Raw genomic sequence first — 14,235 nt, 5'->3', positions numbered from 1 at the left:
GACCATTTCTCAAAGTGGTCGCCTTCACTTGCTCTCTAGGGTTGGCCTCTGTATTGCTCGGCAAGCTTTAATGTGACCTTTCAGAGAGAGACTTCGCAATTTGCCCCACCTGATTTTCAAGATTATGCAAAGAGGCGGTGCGGTTGCGAAGTGTAGCCTCAACTGATTCAAACCTTATATTTGCAGATTGCACAAATCTAGTCAAGGCCTTCTCCAAATCATTCATTCGGGTTTCCACACCTGAAACTCTGTTTTCCACATGCGGGGCTTGTTGTTGTTGGAAACCCGGTGGACCCATGGCCTTTGGTGGACCCTGATTTCTCCATCAGAAATTGGGATGATTCTTCCAATCCGGATTGTAGGTATTACTATATGGGTTTCCTTGAGGTCTCATGCCATTACCTTCAAAATTGACGTTCTCCACCGAAGATACATCACCAATAGAGATCGGGCAATCGGAGGGAGCATGTCGTCCACCACACCCGTTGCAATTCATCACGGCTGCTACTCTATTTGAAGTTAGAAGATCTAACTTCTTACTCAAATTTTCCACTTGAGCCGCTGATAAGTGTCTAAATGTACATATTTGAGTGTATGTATTTGTTACCTTTAGCATGTATTTTCATTAGAATTGATGCCCGTTTTGTGTTTAATCGTGTGTTATTTGCTTTGCAGGGCATGGGAACACCATGGATGACATGAGGATATGATTCGGGTGAAAAAGAGAAGAAAACCAGGGCACTGTAGCAAGATTTCTGTAGCATAAACACAGTAGCAAGTTTACTGTAGTTGTTATTGTAGCACCTGGACAGTTTCAAGTCAGGATTTGGATCATGGCATACGGCTTCAATGCTGCCCGGTATAGTGCCCGGGATGATCACTGTAGCTATAATAGAAGATATTTACTTGATGGAGTTTGCCTACCCCAAATAGTGTCAATGTTGAGCTCCATAGCGAGTGGTATGGCACTCAGGATGGAGGCCATAGCGAGTGGCATAGCACTCAGGATGGAGGCCATAGGGAGAGGTATAACACTTGGTATAACACTCAGGATGGGGGCTATAGGGAGTGGTATAGCACTCAGGATGGAGGCCATCAAGGGGTATGATGAGTGGTATATAGAGGGATTTTTTTGGAGAAAGATTGGGGACTTTTTGGCTGGACTTCTTGGAGACTCTAGGGTAGACTTTTGAAGGTCTTTTGGCAGCCATCACTTGGAGGAAGGAGAGAAACAAAGACACTATTCTTTGGGAGAGTTTGGCTTGAAGCTTGGGAAGATCAAGAGTTTGAACTTAAAGGGGAAGCCTCATCATCAAAGGAGGAGAAGCATCCGGCATCTCTAGGGCTAGAAGATGTATCATTCGGTCGGCATTCTCTCTCCTCTTCATCATTCGGACTAGGGAGTGTCATTTATGCATTTACTTCTTGCTTTTGTTGTGTTTGAGATACTTATTTGTATGATGGCACACTAGACCCCCCAAGGCCGCCGGATGTAGGTGAACCTTGGGGGGTTCATCTTGTATTTTGGATGCTACATTTATATTTGATATGCATTGGTGTGATTTATGATTTGGCTCATTGTGTTTCATTACTAGAACTATTATGTGGAGAAATCCTTAGTTCTTGTTTGAGTTGTATATGTAGACGTGACCTACTCGCGTGTTCTAGATCGTTAATGAGCTAATAGGGGTATTTGTTGACCAACATGCCGAGAAATTGGGTGTAGGTATCCCCTCCGAACCATGAGGATAAACTTAGGTTAAGTGTGTCCTTGTTGCGTGATCTCCATTCACTTAATGCAATCGTAGGAATATGACTAAGGAGAGATCCTTGTCATCATTTGTACGGGATTACGGTTTAGCCGCCGAGAAATTGGGGTTGAACTATTGTTGAGGTCCGTCGGTCTAAATCACCCGTGCCATGTATTTTCATGCATCCTTATATCTTGATGACCCCTCTTGGGAATCCTCATCCCTAGGCCTATTCTTATCATCATTGCTCTTGTGATTTTCTTGCTTTACTTGGAGTTGTTACACTTGTGTTTTATTTACAATCTTGCTTGTATTAGATTAGTATACCATGCTTGAGTTGTAAGGTTAGAAAGTGAGGGATGGAGGAGTAATATGAGCTCCTTAACCCCGTGGAATACGATCCTTGGGCTTTTGCTCAAGGTATTACTTGGCGACCCCGTATACTTGCGGGTAATCAATCAGCCGCCAATGAAGTTACTGCATCTATCTCATGGAGACCAGCCACCTTTTTCTTCTCCCTAGCATTCCATTGGTAGCTGTTTAACCCCATTTCTTCAATTAATTGACGGGCCTTATCGGGGGGCTTGCTACCTAAGGTACCTCCTACTGCCGCATCCAAGACTTGCCTTGTACTCGGGTTCAAACTGTTGTAAAAGGTCTGAACAATCATCCACTCTGGAAATCTGTGTTGCGGGTACTTTCTCAGGAGCTCCTTGAACCTTTCCAATGTCTCAAATAGAGACTCCGATTCCAACTGAACAAAGGATGAGATCTCATTCCTAAGCTTCGCGGATTTTCCGGGAGCGAAATAACGGGCAAGAAAAGCTTCTACCATCTACTCCCATGTGGTAATTGATGCTCTAGGTAATGAGTGTAGCCACTGCTTCGCTCTCGCCTTTAGGGAAAATGGGAAGGCTCGCAACTTGATGACATCATCCGTCACCCCATTTATCTTCAGCATATCACACACCTCAAGAAAACTCTCCATATGACTGTTTGGATCCCCATCGGCCAAACCATTGAACTGTGGGGATTGCTGTAACATGTGGATGAATGCCGGCTTCAGCTCGAAGTTCTGAGCTGTAATCGGGGGACGCACAATACTCGATTGTATCCCCAACATTGAAGGTCTAGCATAATCGGATAATGTCCGCTGTTGCTCATTCTGTTCTGCCATGTTTTCAGATTCTTCCACTTCCAAATCAGCTAGATTAGACTGTTCTTGCATAGGCTCTTTCCCTTTTCTTCTAAGTGTACATTCAAGCTCGGGATCTCCTTCAATCAATATTGAGGGGTTCCCTCGGGTCATAACCTGAAGCTGCACCCAAAAAGAAGGAAAATGAAATCAGAACGATGATAGAATAAGAAGATATGAAATAGAATGTATGGTGAAATAGCTAAGAAAAAAAAGTGTAAAGTATCTCTAAACGCCTACTCCCCGACAACGGCGCTAAAAACTTGACAAGGTCCCCTTGCTTATATCCCGCAAGTGCACGGGTTTGTCGAAGTAATAATCCTGGATGAGTGGGTATCGTATCCACAGGGAGTAGGGAATAAAAATAATTAATTCGCTTCTTAACTATGTGAAAAGTGAATAGTGATATATGCGACAATAATTCAATTCTCAAAAATAAAAACAACAAGTAAGAGAGCGCAAGTAAAGGAGAATGTAAGCCAATCGATAAAGATGGGATACCCGGATATTGCTCCGCCTAGGACAATCGTTTCAAGTGCAAGAACCCTCTATTATGCTTTCTAATTAATGCAATAGTGAGTCGTGGAAATCCTTAATTACATAGTCCTAATCAATGCAATGGTTTTAATCAATGCAATAGTAGATTGAAACCCGTCCTAATCAATGCAATGAGTTATCTTAGGCCACTTTCAACTATGCCTAACTCTATACATGGTTTCAATCTTGCTGAGTCGTGGAAATCTTGCTAAGGTCAACTATGAAATCCTTAATTACATAGTTGACCTTAGATTTGGGACTATGTAATTAAGGATTTCCACGACTCACCATTGCATTGATTAGGAAGGGTAATAGAGGGTTATTGCACTTGAAATAATTATCTTAGGCGGAGCATTATCCGAGTACCCCATCTTTATCGATTGCCTTACTTCCTCCTTTACTCGTGCTCTCTTACTTGTTGCTTTTACTTTTGAGAATTGAATCATTGTCACACTTATCACTATTGATCTTCCACATAGCTAAGAAGCGGATTAAGTGTTTTTACTCCCTACTCCCTGTGGATTTGATACCCGCTCATCCGGGATTATTAGTTCGACAAACCCGTGCACTTGCGGGATATACGCAAGGGGACCTTGTCAGGGAGCTGAGTTCCTTCCCCAAGAAATGCGTATTCAAGGTGTTCAGGTAAATTTTTAAATTCTAAATTCGATGCTTCCTAGTGTAATGGAGAAGCCATGGAGAGAGAGCTCATGGAGGCTAGGGCTCGGTTGGAGAAGAAGAACAATAAAGTGAGAGAAAAGGGGCCAAGTTCATATGCAAAACAAGGGGTCATACGACCTCAATGAGGAGCTCATTGAGGCCGTATGTCCTAGTGTAATGTTGTTGGAATTTCTTGACGACCTCAATGAGGAGCTCATTGAGGCCGTGAGAGGTAGTGTAAACTTTCTAGAATTTCTTGACGACCTCAATGAGCAGCTCATTAAGGCCGTATGGCTTCTAAAATCAAGTGTTAAAGTCATCCTAGCTTCTCCAAACACATGGCCATGGCTACAATATGTGCCCGTTTATGTTACCTCGATGAAAAGTGGATTTCGGAGTATTTTTGACATAATACTGTAGCAAACACTGTAACAGTTACTATTTATAGCCGGCCGAAAATGATAGTTTCAGAGAATCCACACGGGCGTGTGGAAATTACCCACACCCGTGTGGAAATTCCGCACGGGCACGTGAAGCATCCACGCCCGTGTAGTCGCTCGATTCCAGCCCTATTTAAAGCCGATTTAGCCCCGATTTTGATATTCTTTTCTCCATCTTTTCCCCAACTTGAGAGAGGGCTTCGGCTAGGGTTTTGAGGTGTATTGGCTAGGGTTTTGGAGAGGTTCTATGACTCCGATATCGCGCGTCATTTGGAAGAAGGTTATTGGGAGAGCTTTCGTCCGCATCGATCCGGCGAGGTGTATCCTAAGCCGGACAAAGGATCTCTTGCGACGAGTAGAGGACCCTCCAAAAGACCATCGACACGACCATCGAGGGGGTATCTTTATGGATTCATTGCTTTTACATTCGATTTCTTTGATTGTACTTAGCTCCATGGAGAGCTAAACCCCTAGTGGGTACTTGGGTGATTGTGAACCCTAGGATGTATTCGTTTCATTGAACTTCTTTTATTATGCTTTCAATAAATTGATGTTTATTGTGAGTTCCAACCTTGAATGCTTGATTGTATGAACATTTCCCTTAGAGTGACACTAGGGTTGAGAGTTCTTGTTGGTAACCTTGTGAGTGAGTGACACACCATGAGCGTTAGACAAAGCTAGGTTAGAGAGGGTTGAGAGGGTGAGTCGAGAGGTATAGGAGCGTCCCCTTTCACCTCCGACGTGATAGATTCTACCTCTGTTCCTCGATTTCTTTGCGGCCATAATAGAGTGAATGGTCTAAGAGATGAATCTCCGCTGGGGCTTAGTTGCCCGTGCAACGTAGTGAAGTGTTGAGGGGATCTTAGTATCTAGGGCTTAATTGTGGTTAGGGACCTTCCGCCTGGACCAAACGGTTAGGTCTATAATTAGGAAGAGATTTATCACCTAGAATCCCTAGGGCTCATTGCAACTTTATTCAAGTGCGAGGTTGAGAGATTATTTAATCTCTCCTCCGGGACATGAATAGAGTTAGGCATAGTTGACCTTAGATTTGGGACTATGTATGCAAGGATTTCCACGACTCACCATTGTATTGATTAGGAAGCATAATAGAGAGTTCTTGCACTTGAAGCGGTTATCCTAGGTGAAGCATCATCCGAGTACCCCATCTTTATCGATTGCCTTACCTCCTTTTGACTTTTGCTCTCTTACTTGTTGCTTTTAATAGTTGAGAATTGAATCATTGTCACACTTATCATTGTTGATATTCCACATAGCTAAGAATCGAATTAAGTGTCTTTACTCCCTACTCCCGGGATTATTACTTCGACAAACCCGTGCACTTGCGGGATATACGCAAGGGGATCTTGTTACCAACGTGACTTAAGCTCCCCGGGGAATAGCTTCAACCTCGAGTTGAACAGTAATACTTGATCCCATTCTTGAAATTGTTTAGGATGCTTGATATGCCTATCGCGGTACTCCTTCACTCTTTCTTTGTAAAGTTTGGAATTTTCGTATGCCATGGTGTGCCATTCATCAAATTCATTTAATTGAAGCTTCCTCTTCTCACCTGCAAGATTGGAATCAAAATTTAGAAATTTAATAGCCCAATAAGCTTTATGTTCAAGTTCTACGGGTAAGTGACAGGCTTTTCCATAGACTAATCTATATGGAGTGGTTCCAATAGGAGTCTTATATGCTGTTCTGTATGCCCATAGAGCGTCATCGAAGTGTTCTACCCAGTCTCTTCTATTCTGAGCAACATTTTTCTCCAGGATTCTTTTTAAATCAGTGTTGGAAACTTCCACTTGTCCACTAGTTTGTGGGTGATATTTTGTTGCTAGTTTGTGATAAACATTGTAGCACTTTAGAATTTTTGCAAACTGAGCATTGCAAAAGTGTGTGCCTCCATTACTAATGATTTCCCGTGGTGTTCCAAACCTGGATAAGAGTTTCTTTAAGAATTTGACAACTGCCCTTGCTTCGCTTATTGGTAGGGCCTGAGCTTCCACCCATTTAGACATGTAATCGACTGCCACAAGAATGAACTTAAACCCATGTGAGCTTGGGAATGGTCCCATGAAGTCAATCCCCCACACATCAAAAATTTCACAAGCCTGATTCCAATTTTGAGGCATCTCATCCCGGCGAGAAATGTTGCCGACCCTCTGACACCTATCACATGCTTGTATGAATTTATGGGTGTCCTAAAATAATGATGGCCGATAAAATCCTGCATCAAGAATTTTCTTTGTGGTACAGTTTGCATTGTAGTGACCACCAGTTGGTCCTGAATGGCAGTGCTTCAAAATACTCAAGCCTTCTGTCTGTGATACACATCTGCGAACAACCTTATCTGAACAAATTCTGAAAAGATAAGGGTCTTCCCACACATAGTGTTTCAAGTCTGAAAAAAAACTTTTTTTGTTGTTGATATGTGAACCATTTTGGGATGGCCCTCCCGACTAAATAGTTGGCAAAATCAGCAAACCACGGTGGTTCACACTCTTCCACTGCTTGAATACTATACAAGTGTTACTCAGGAAATGAATCATTAATATCTTTCGCCCTCAAAGTATCAGGATTTGGATTCTCAAGCCGGGATAAATGATCTGCAGCAAGATTTTTAGCCCATCTCTTATCTTTAATTTCCAAATCAAATTCCTGGAGCAAAAGTACCCATCTAATCAAGCGTGGCTTAGCTTCAGACTTGCTAAGTAGATATTGTAAGGCAGAATGATCAGTGTAAACCACCACCTTGGATAGAACCAGATATGATCGAAATTTATCAAATGCGAAGACAACTGCAAGCAACTCTTTTTCTGTCGTGGTATAATTCTCCTCGGCGTCTGTCAATGTTTTGCTAGCATAATATGTTGGATGGAAATGTTTGTCTCTTTGCTATCCAAGGACTGCACCCACTGCAAAATCACTAGCATCACACATTAATTCAAATGGAGAATCCCAATCTGGAGCTACCATTATGGGTACTTGAGTGAGTTTTTCTTTGAGCATGATAAAAGCTTTCATGCAATCATCGTCAAACTTGAATGGTACATCTTTCTCCAGCAATTTTGTTAGAGGTCTGGCAATTTTGGCAAAGTCCCTGATGAATCTTCTATAAAAACCTGCATACCCAAGAAAACTCCTGATAGCTTTTACTAAAGTTGGGGGAGGTAGTTTTTCTATAACGGAAATTTTTGCTTTGTCTACCTCAATTCCTTCCTTGGAGATTTTGTGACCCAGAACTATCCCATCCTGAACCATGAAATGGCATTTCTCCCAACTTAGCACAAGATTAGTCTCCTCGCATTGAGTAAGAACACGCTCCAGATTTCTGAGACATAAATCAAAGGAGTCACCAAATACAAAAAAATCACCCATGAAAACCTGCATGAAATCTTCCAGCATATCCTCAAAAATTGCCAACATGCACCTCTGAAAAGTGGCGGGGGCGTTACAAAGGCCAAACGGCATTCGACGATATGCAAATGTTCCATAAGGGCATGTGAATGTAGTTTTTTCTTGGTCTTCTGGTGTAATGGGAATTTGAAAATATCCCGAGAAGGCATCCCGAAAATAATAGTGTGTAGCGGAACACTGTAGCGGGGCTAGGGTTTCGAGGGGTTTTGGCAAGGCTTTTACACACATATTAGTGTAAAAACCTGAGAAAAGTAATGCTCAACATAAGGAAAGAATGCTTCGCATTCATATCACATAAGCACTTATCAATGATAAGTGGCTAAATGTATTACCTCAGGCTCAAATGACTATAAGAATCTAAAAGCAATGGACAATGATACATAGATGTTCAGTTACAATCCGACTAACGTAGACTGCATAAAAATCTTTTTGGAGGATGCACATGCTGGTTAGGAACGAGAGCCATCCAACTACTCAATTACAGATTTACATAGTCGTATTCATACATCACTAACAAAGGAATACTGACTTAGATTCTTTTTTTTTCTTTTTCACATTCACCCTAAATCACGTCTTTAGACTGCTTTACATGCCACAATACTAGGACTAGCTCAATCGAGCCTTAGAAGTTCTTAAGAGTTCATTGAAAGATAGAACATAGTATTCTAAGACCAAGTACTCAAAGTAGTGTGCTAAGCATACAAGAGAGTTAGAGTAGTCATGTTGGCTTTTCCCAGGGCATCAATAAAAGATTCAGTGCACAAGACCATACTAGAGTGAAATAGGATTCAAGAGAGCACAATAATATGTAACTCACATCAATCATTAGTCCATGCTATAAGAATCTCACAAGAATGAACAAAGCCATCATCGATAACACTAGTATGTAAACAATGACCCCAACAAATGAAATACACCGATCCCCACTGACAAGATCCCCTTGCGTATATCCCGCAAGTGCACGGGTTTGTCAAAGTAATAATCCCGGGTGAGCGGGGTCGAATACACAGGGAGTAGGGAGTAAAGACATTTAATTCGATTCTTAGCTATGTGGAGTATCAACAATGATAAGTGTGATATTGATTCAATTCTCAACAATTAAAAGCAACAAGTAAGAGAGCAAAAGTAAGGAAGAGGTAAGGCAATCGATAAAGATGAGGTACTCGGATGATGCTTCACCTAGGATAATCGCTTCAAGTACAAGAACTCTCTATTATGCTTCCTAATCAATGCAATGGTGAGTCGTGGAAATCCTTACATACATAGTCCCAAATCTAAGGTCAACTATGCCTAACTCTATTCAAGTCCCGAAGGAGAGATTAAATAACCTCTCAACCTCGCACTCGAATAAAGTTGCAATGAGCTCTAGCGATTCCAAGTGATAAATCGCTTCCTAATTATAGACGTAACCCTTTGGTCCAGGCGGAAGGTCCTTAGCCACAATTAAGCCCTAGATACTAAGATCCCCTCAACGCTTCACTCCATTGCACGCGCAACTAGGCCCCAACGGAGGTTCATCCGTTAGACCATTCACTCTATTATGGCCGCAAAGAACTCAAGGAACGGAGGTAGAATCTATCACGTCGGAGGGGAAAGGGGACGCCTCCTGTGCCTCTCGACTCACCATCTCAACCCTCTCCAACCTAGCTTTATCTAACGCTCGTGGTATGTCACTCACTCACAAGGTTACCAACAAGAACTCTCAACCCTAGTGTCACTCTAGGGGAAATGTTCATACAATCAAGCATTCAAGGTTGAAACTCACAATAAATATCAATTTATTGAAAGTATAATAAAGAAGTTCAATGAAACGAATACATCCTAGGGTTCACAATCACCCAAGTACCCACTAGGGGTTTAGCTCTCCATGGAGCTAAGTACAATCAAAGAAATCGAATGTAAAAGCAATGAATCCATAAAGAAACCCCCTCGATGGTCGTGTCGATGGTCTTGTGGAGAGTCCTCTACTCGTCGCAAGGGATCCTTTGTCCGGCCTAGGATACACCTCGCCGGATCGATGCCGACGAAAGCTCTCCCAATAACCTTCTTCCAAACGACGCGCGATGTCGGAGCCGTAGAACCTCTCCAAAACCCTAGCCAATACTCCTCAAAACCCTAGTCGAAGCCGTCTCTCAAGTTGGGGAAAAGATGGAGAAAAGAATACCAAAATCGGGGCTGAATCGGCTTTAAATAGGGCTGGAATCGGGCAACTCCACGGGCGTGGACGCTACATTTGCCCGTGCGGAATTTCCACACGGGCATGGATAATTTCAACACGCCCGTGTGGATTCTCTGTTTCTCTGATTTCTCGACCGGCTGTGAACAGTGTTGCTACTGTACTTGCTACATTGCTCTGCTACAGTCTTCTACCTAAATAACGTCCCAATTCCATACTTTTATCGGGGTAACGCAAACGGGCACACGTTCACGTCGTGAATCACTTGCTTCTTCAATGATATATATGTTGGTGGAGCTCTTGTTCTTATATGCATAAGACGGAATGCTCGAGTGTGACTGCCTTTGTGCCCCTCCAAATGGATGTGCTCACTAGAATGCGAGGAGGTTGGCACACACTGTAGCATCTCACACCTGTCCTATGTCTTCGCTTTTGAACCTTAGCAAGATCTCCTCCAAAATAGGTGCATTATGATCCACATTGGCCTATTTCTTTCATACTCAGCCTCACAACCATACCTGCATAAAAGTAACATAAAAACACACATATTAATGTAAAAACCTGAGAAAAGTAATGCTCAACATAAGCAATGAACACTTCGCATTCATATCGCACAAGCATTTATCACCCACACCTAGTGTTATACATTATCATCAATGTATATTAAGCATGCAAAATATAATGAAATAAGGAATGAAACAATAGGGAAGGGTGAAAACAAACTTCCCCGGTTTATTGAAGTTTCTTCTCGATCCAATGCTTGAACGCGGATGGCCATCCTTGTTGATCTTCATCATTTTATTTCATTAAAGCTCTATAAGATAAGAGGGGTCATCATAGCTCCATAAAACAACACAAAACAAACATGACAAAACTTGCAATCACAAAATCAAATACAAAAAAGAAAATGACAAAAAAAAGATCATGCCTACAACTCAATGAAAAATTTCAAGTTAAATATTTTCTCAAATGATTTGGGGTTCTCAGAACTACAATAGATGCTAAGGAAAACAAAATCAGCATAGATTGTTCAAAGTTACTATAGCATTGACTTGAATGAGCAAGAAATGAGAGAGAAAGAAAAGTAAAAATCGGGAGAAGAAGAAGAATAAGAAGGGGAGAGAAAAGGTGGCCGAATTGGCAATGACTTATCCTGTGCTACAGTACTATACGGGCTCCATGCGGCCCGCATGGAGGCCGTATGACCTAGTTGTTTTTCTCTAGATTGTTTCAGGCGGCCTCTATGTGGGTTGCATGGAGGCCGTATGAACTAGCACAAATTCTCTGAATTCATTATTTCTTCTCCAAACAATCAAATGAAGTCAAGATAGGATTTAGAACTCCTCAAAACATGAATGAAAAGTTTAAAACTTTGATCTAATGCATGAAATAACACCAAGAAAGTGATTTTCAACAAAGCACATTATTAAATAACACCAAACATGACAAGAAACTCATGAAAAGCGAAGCAAGCATGGACTTATTCAAACAATAAAAATATGAAAGAACCACAAACACGCACAACAAATGCACAAACCACATTCAACTAACAATACAAAAAAGTAGGTAATGAAGAAATTGAAGCTTGGGTTGCCTCCCAAAAAGTGCTTGTTTAACGTCACAAGCTTGATGTACGTTTTTCTTACCTTAAGGACGCTTGAAGAAGGTGTGTTCATCCCGGCTACATGAGCATAGCTACTTCCATAAAAGAAAAGAATTATCTTCCGGGATGATGAGCTTGTAGAGACATTGAACATGTTACCTTTTGGTCTCCATGGGAAAAGTTTGGGCCGAGAGTTATGCAATTTCATCTTAGGCGGATAATTGGTTGGTTTGAGCATCCTCCATGCTTCTATTCTATCCTTGGCAAGATTTCCTTCAAGCACTCTAGAAAATTGTTTGGGCCTCAAAGGAAATAGCTTCGGTTGGGAATTGCTCAAGCAAGGCATGGGTGGATTCTTGCATGGCATTAACGTCCTACCCAAATTTTCATCCTCAACCAATGTTGGATGATCTTGAATTTCTCATAGAAATTATTTGGGCTTGCACGGAAAAATTTTTGATTAGAAATTATCCAACCACCGCATAGGTGAGTTTATAAATGGCTTTGACTTCCTTCCCATATCTTCAACTATCCCGGATATTTCCCTTTTGTGTATGGTGTGTTCATTCACTTCTGTGCCAAGGGCGTGCTCAAGTGATATTGATGCCACTTTTTCTACCCTTGCAACCTCCAAAACACCAAAGTTTTCTTCCACCTCATTTTCATCTTTGCTCTATTCACTTTCATTGTTGTTTGAAGTTGGAGATTCTATTGTTGGCTCATGAATTGATTGTTTCTTGGTCATTACTTCAACAAGTTCTTCAACTTGTCTCTCTAGCCTACGGAAAGATTTTTGGACATCTCTTAAGATAGTGCGCAATTCATTAAACTGTCCTTTAGGCTGGGTGTTCATGTTATCCAAGCAAGTGTTCATGACATTGGACTGAGTCCCAAACTTGATGTCCTTATAGGAAAACTTGGCCTCAGTGCTTCCAAGAATGCGACAAAAACATCCTCGGTACTAAATTTCTTTCCTTGTAGTTGCTTATACCAAGAACTTGAATGATACTTATGCCACTGCTCTTGAGGTGGGGAGTGAGTTGTCGGTCTAGTTTTAGGGCACTCCCATTGTTGCTCACGATAAGAACTTGATGCATTAGGATGTCTCCCCAAATATCAATTACATGGATTGGTGTATACATTGCTCTCATTTGATTCATGGGTGATAAGACGGTCGATTTTTTCATTGAGGAAGTCAACTTTAGCACTCAAAGGTGATTTTGAATCATTCCAAGTGTAAGTCCCTTATATTTGCTAGGAAAATTGTACCCCAGAGAAAAGAGACTAAAAATAACAACGTCAAATAAAACAAGAAAAATATGTACAAAGAGTAATATGTACAAATAAAAGAGAAATGGCTTGAGCAATAGATTACAAGCTTTCCTAATATTCCTTGGATGTCCCCGGTAATGGGCCTAAAACTTGATTGACTTCCCGCAAGTGTACGGGGTCGCCAAGTAATACATGTGTGTGACATAGGGGTCATATTTCATAGGGCCAAGAAAGTATTATTACTCACTCTTCATCTATTATCTAGCCTACAATTCTAAATAACATGAACAAATAAAAGAAAATAAACTAACTAATCTATGATCGGGATACTAACAGACAATAGTAAATGAAAAAGGGAGTATCAACATGAGAAGGAGGTGTTCGCACAATGAATCCCCCTAGGGTTGTCATTAAGTCCCAAACTAGGATGATTTAAAGATATAATGACGGTAGTTAAGACCTAGAGATCTCTTCAATAGGTTAACCCTAATCTCTCAACGGCTAACCCCTAATCCCATACAATTGTTGATCGAAATCTCTTCCGGATCAACCCATCTATAATTGCAATGAGCTAAAGGAAATCTCTAATAGGAGTAAACCAACTATCCTTCGGCTTAAATTTAGCAATGGAGGGCTACCAACACCCGATTTCTTGGTGTGTCGACACAAGTATCCCCTTTCAATCTATGTTTGACCTAGTATAAGCATGTTCTCATGTCGACAAATACAATTCAAGATTGAACTACGGATTTCTCTATCTGTAGATCAAGACATGCAAAGCACAATAGATTGCACCTCAAACAATCATCAAATGAGATAATAACAACATCCAAAGTTCTTACACAAGATTAACCTTAGGTTTCATCCAAATCAAAACACCACAATAAGTTAATTCCTCATGATGAGAGATACTAATACAACATGCAAGGAAATGAAATACAACAAAGAAGTATGAAAACTCCCTCTATGATCTTGATCTCTTTGAATGAATAAAGCTTGGAATGGTTTGCAATGGTGGCTTAGATCTTCACTCCAACTCTTTCTTCTTTGTTCCTCTCCCTCTTGGTGATGATGTGCACTTGTTTCCCACATGAATTCCTTCCTAAAAATGGCCGAAAAGCCTAAAGAAAGTGTGGTGGCGGCGGCCCAAAATACCAAGGAAAAATCCCTCTTTT

At 41.3% G+C, this 14,235-nt stretch overlaps 1 non-coding gene across 1 annotated transcript; it reads left to right on the top strand.

Annotated features, from left to right (window-relative positions):
- The first annotated feature begins 2,431 nt into the window (after positions 1-2,431).
- On the top strand, positions 2,432-2,538 carry LOC120266938. Its single transcript, XR_005538331.1, has one exon. It is a non-coding gene; the product is annotated as a small nucleolar RNA R71 (small nucleolar RNA).
- The last annotated feature ends 11,697 nt before the right edge of the window (positions 2,539-14,235 follow it).

The sequence above is a fragment of the Dioscorea cayenensis genome, chromosome 1 (assembly GCF_009730915.1).
Source record: "Dioscorea cayenensis subsp. rotundata cultivar TDr96_F1 chromosome 1, TDr96_F1_v2_PseudoChromosome.rev07_lg8_w22 25.fasta, whole genome shotgun sequence".
In the NCBI taxonomy this organism is placed as follows: Eukaryota; Viridiplantae; Streptophyta; class Magnoliopsida; order Dioscoreales; family Dioscoreaceae; genus Dioscorea; species Dioscorea cayenensis.
This window is presented reverse-complemented; position numbering and strand designations above follow the sequence as displayed.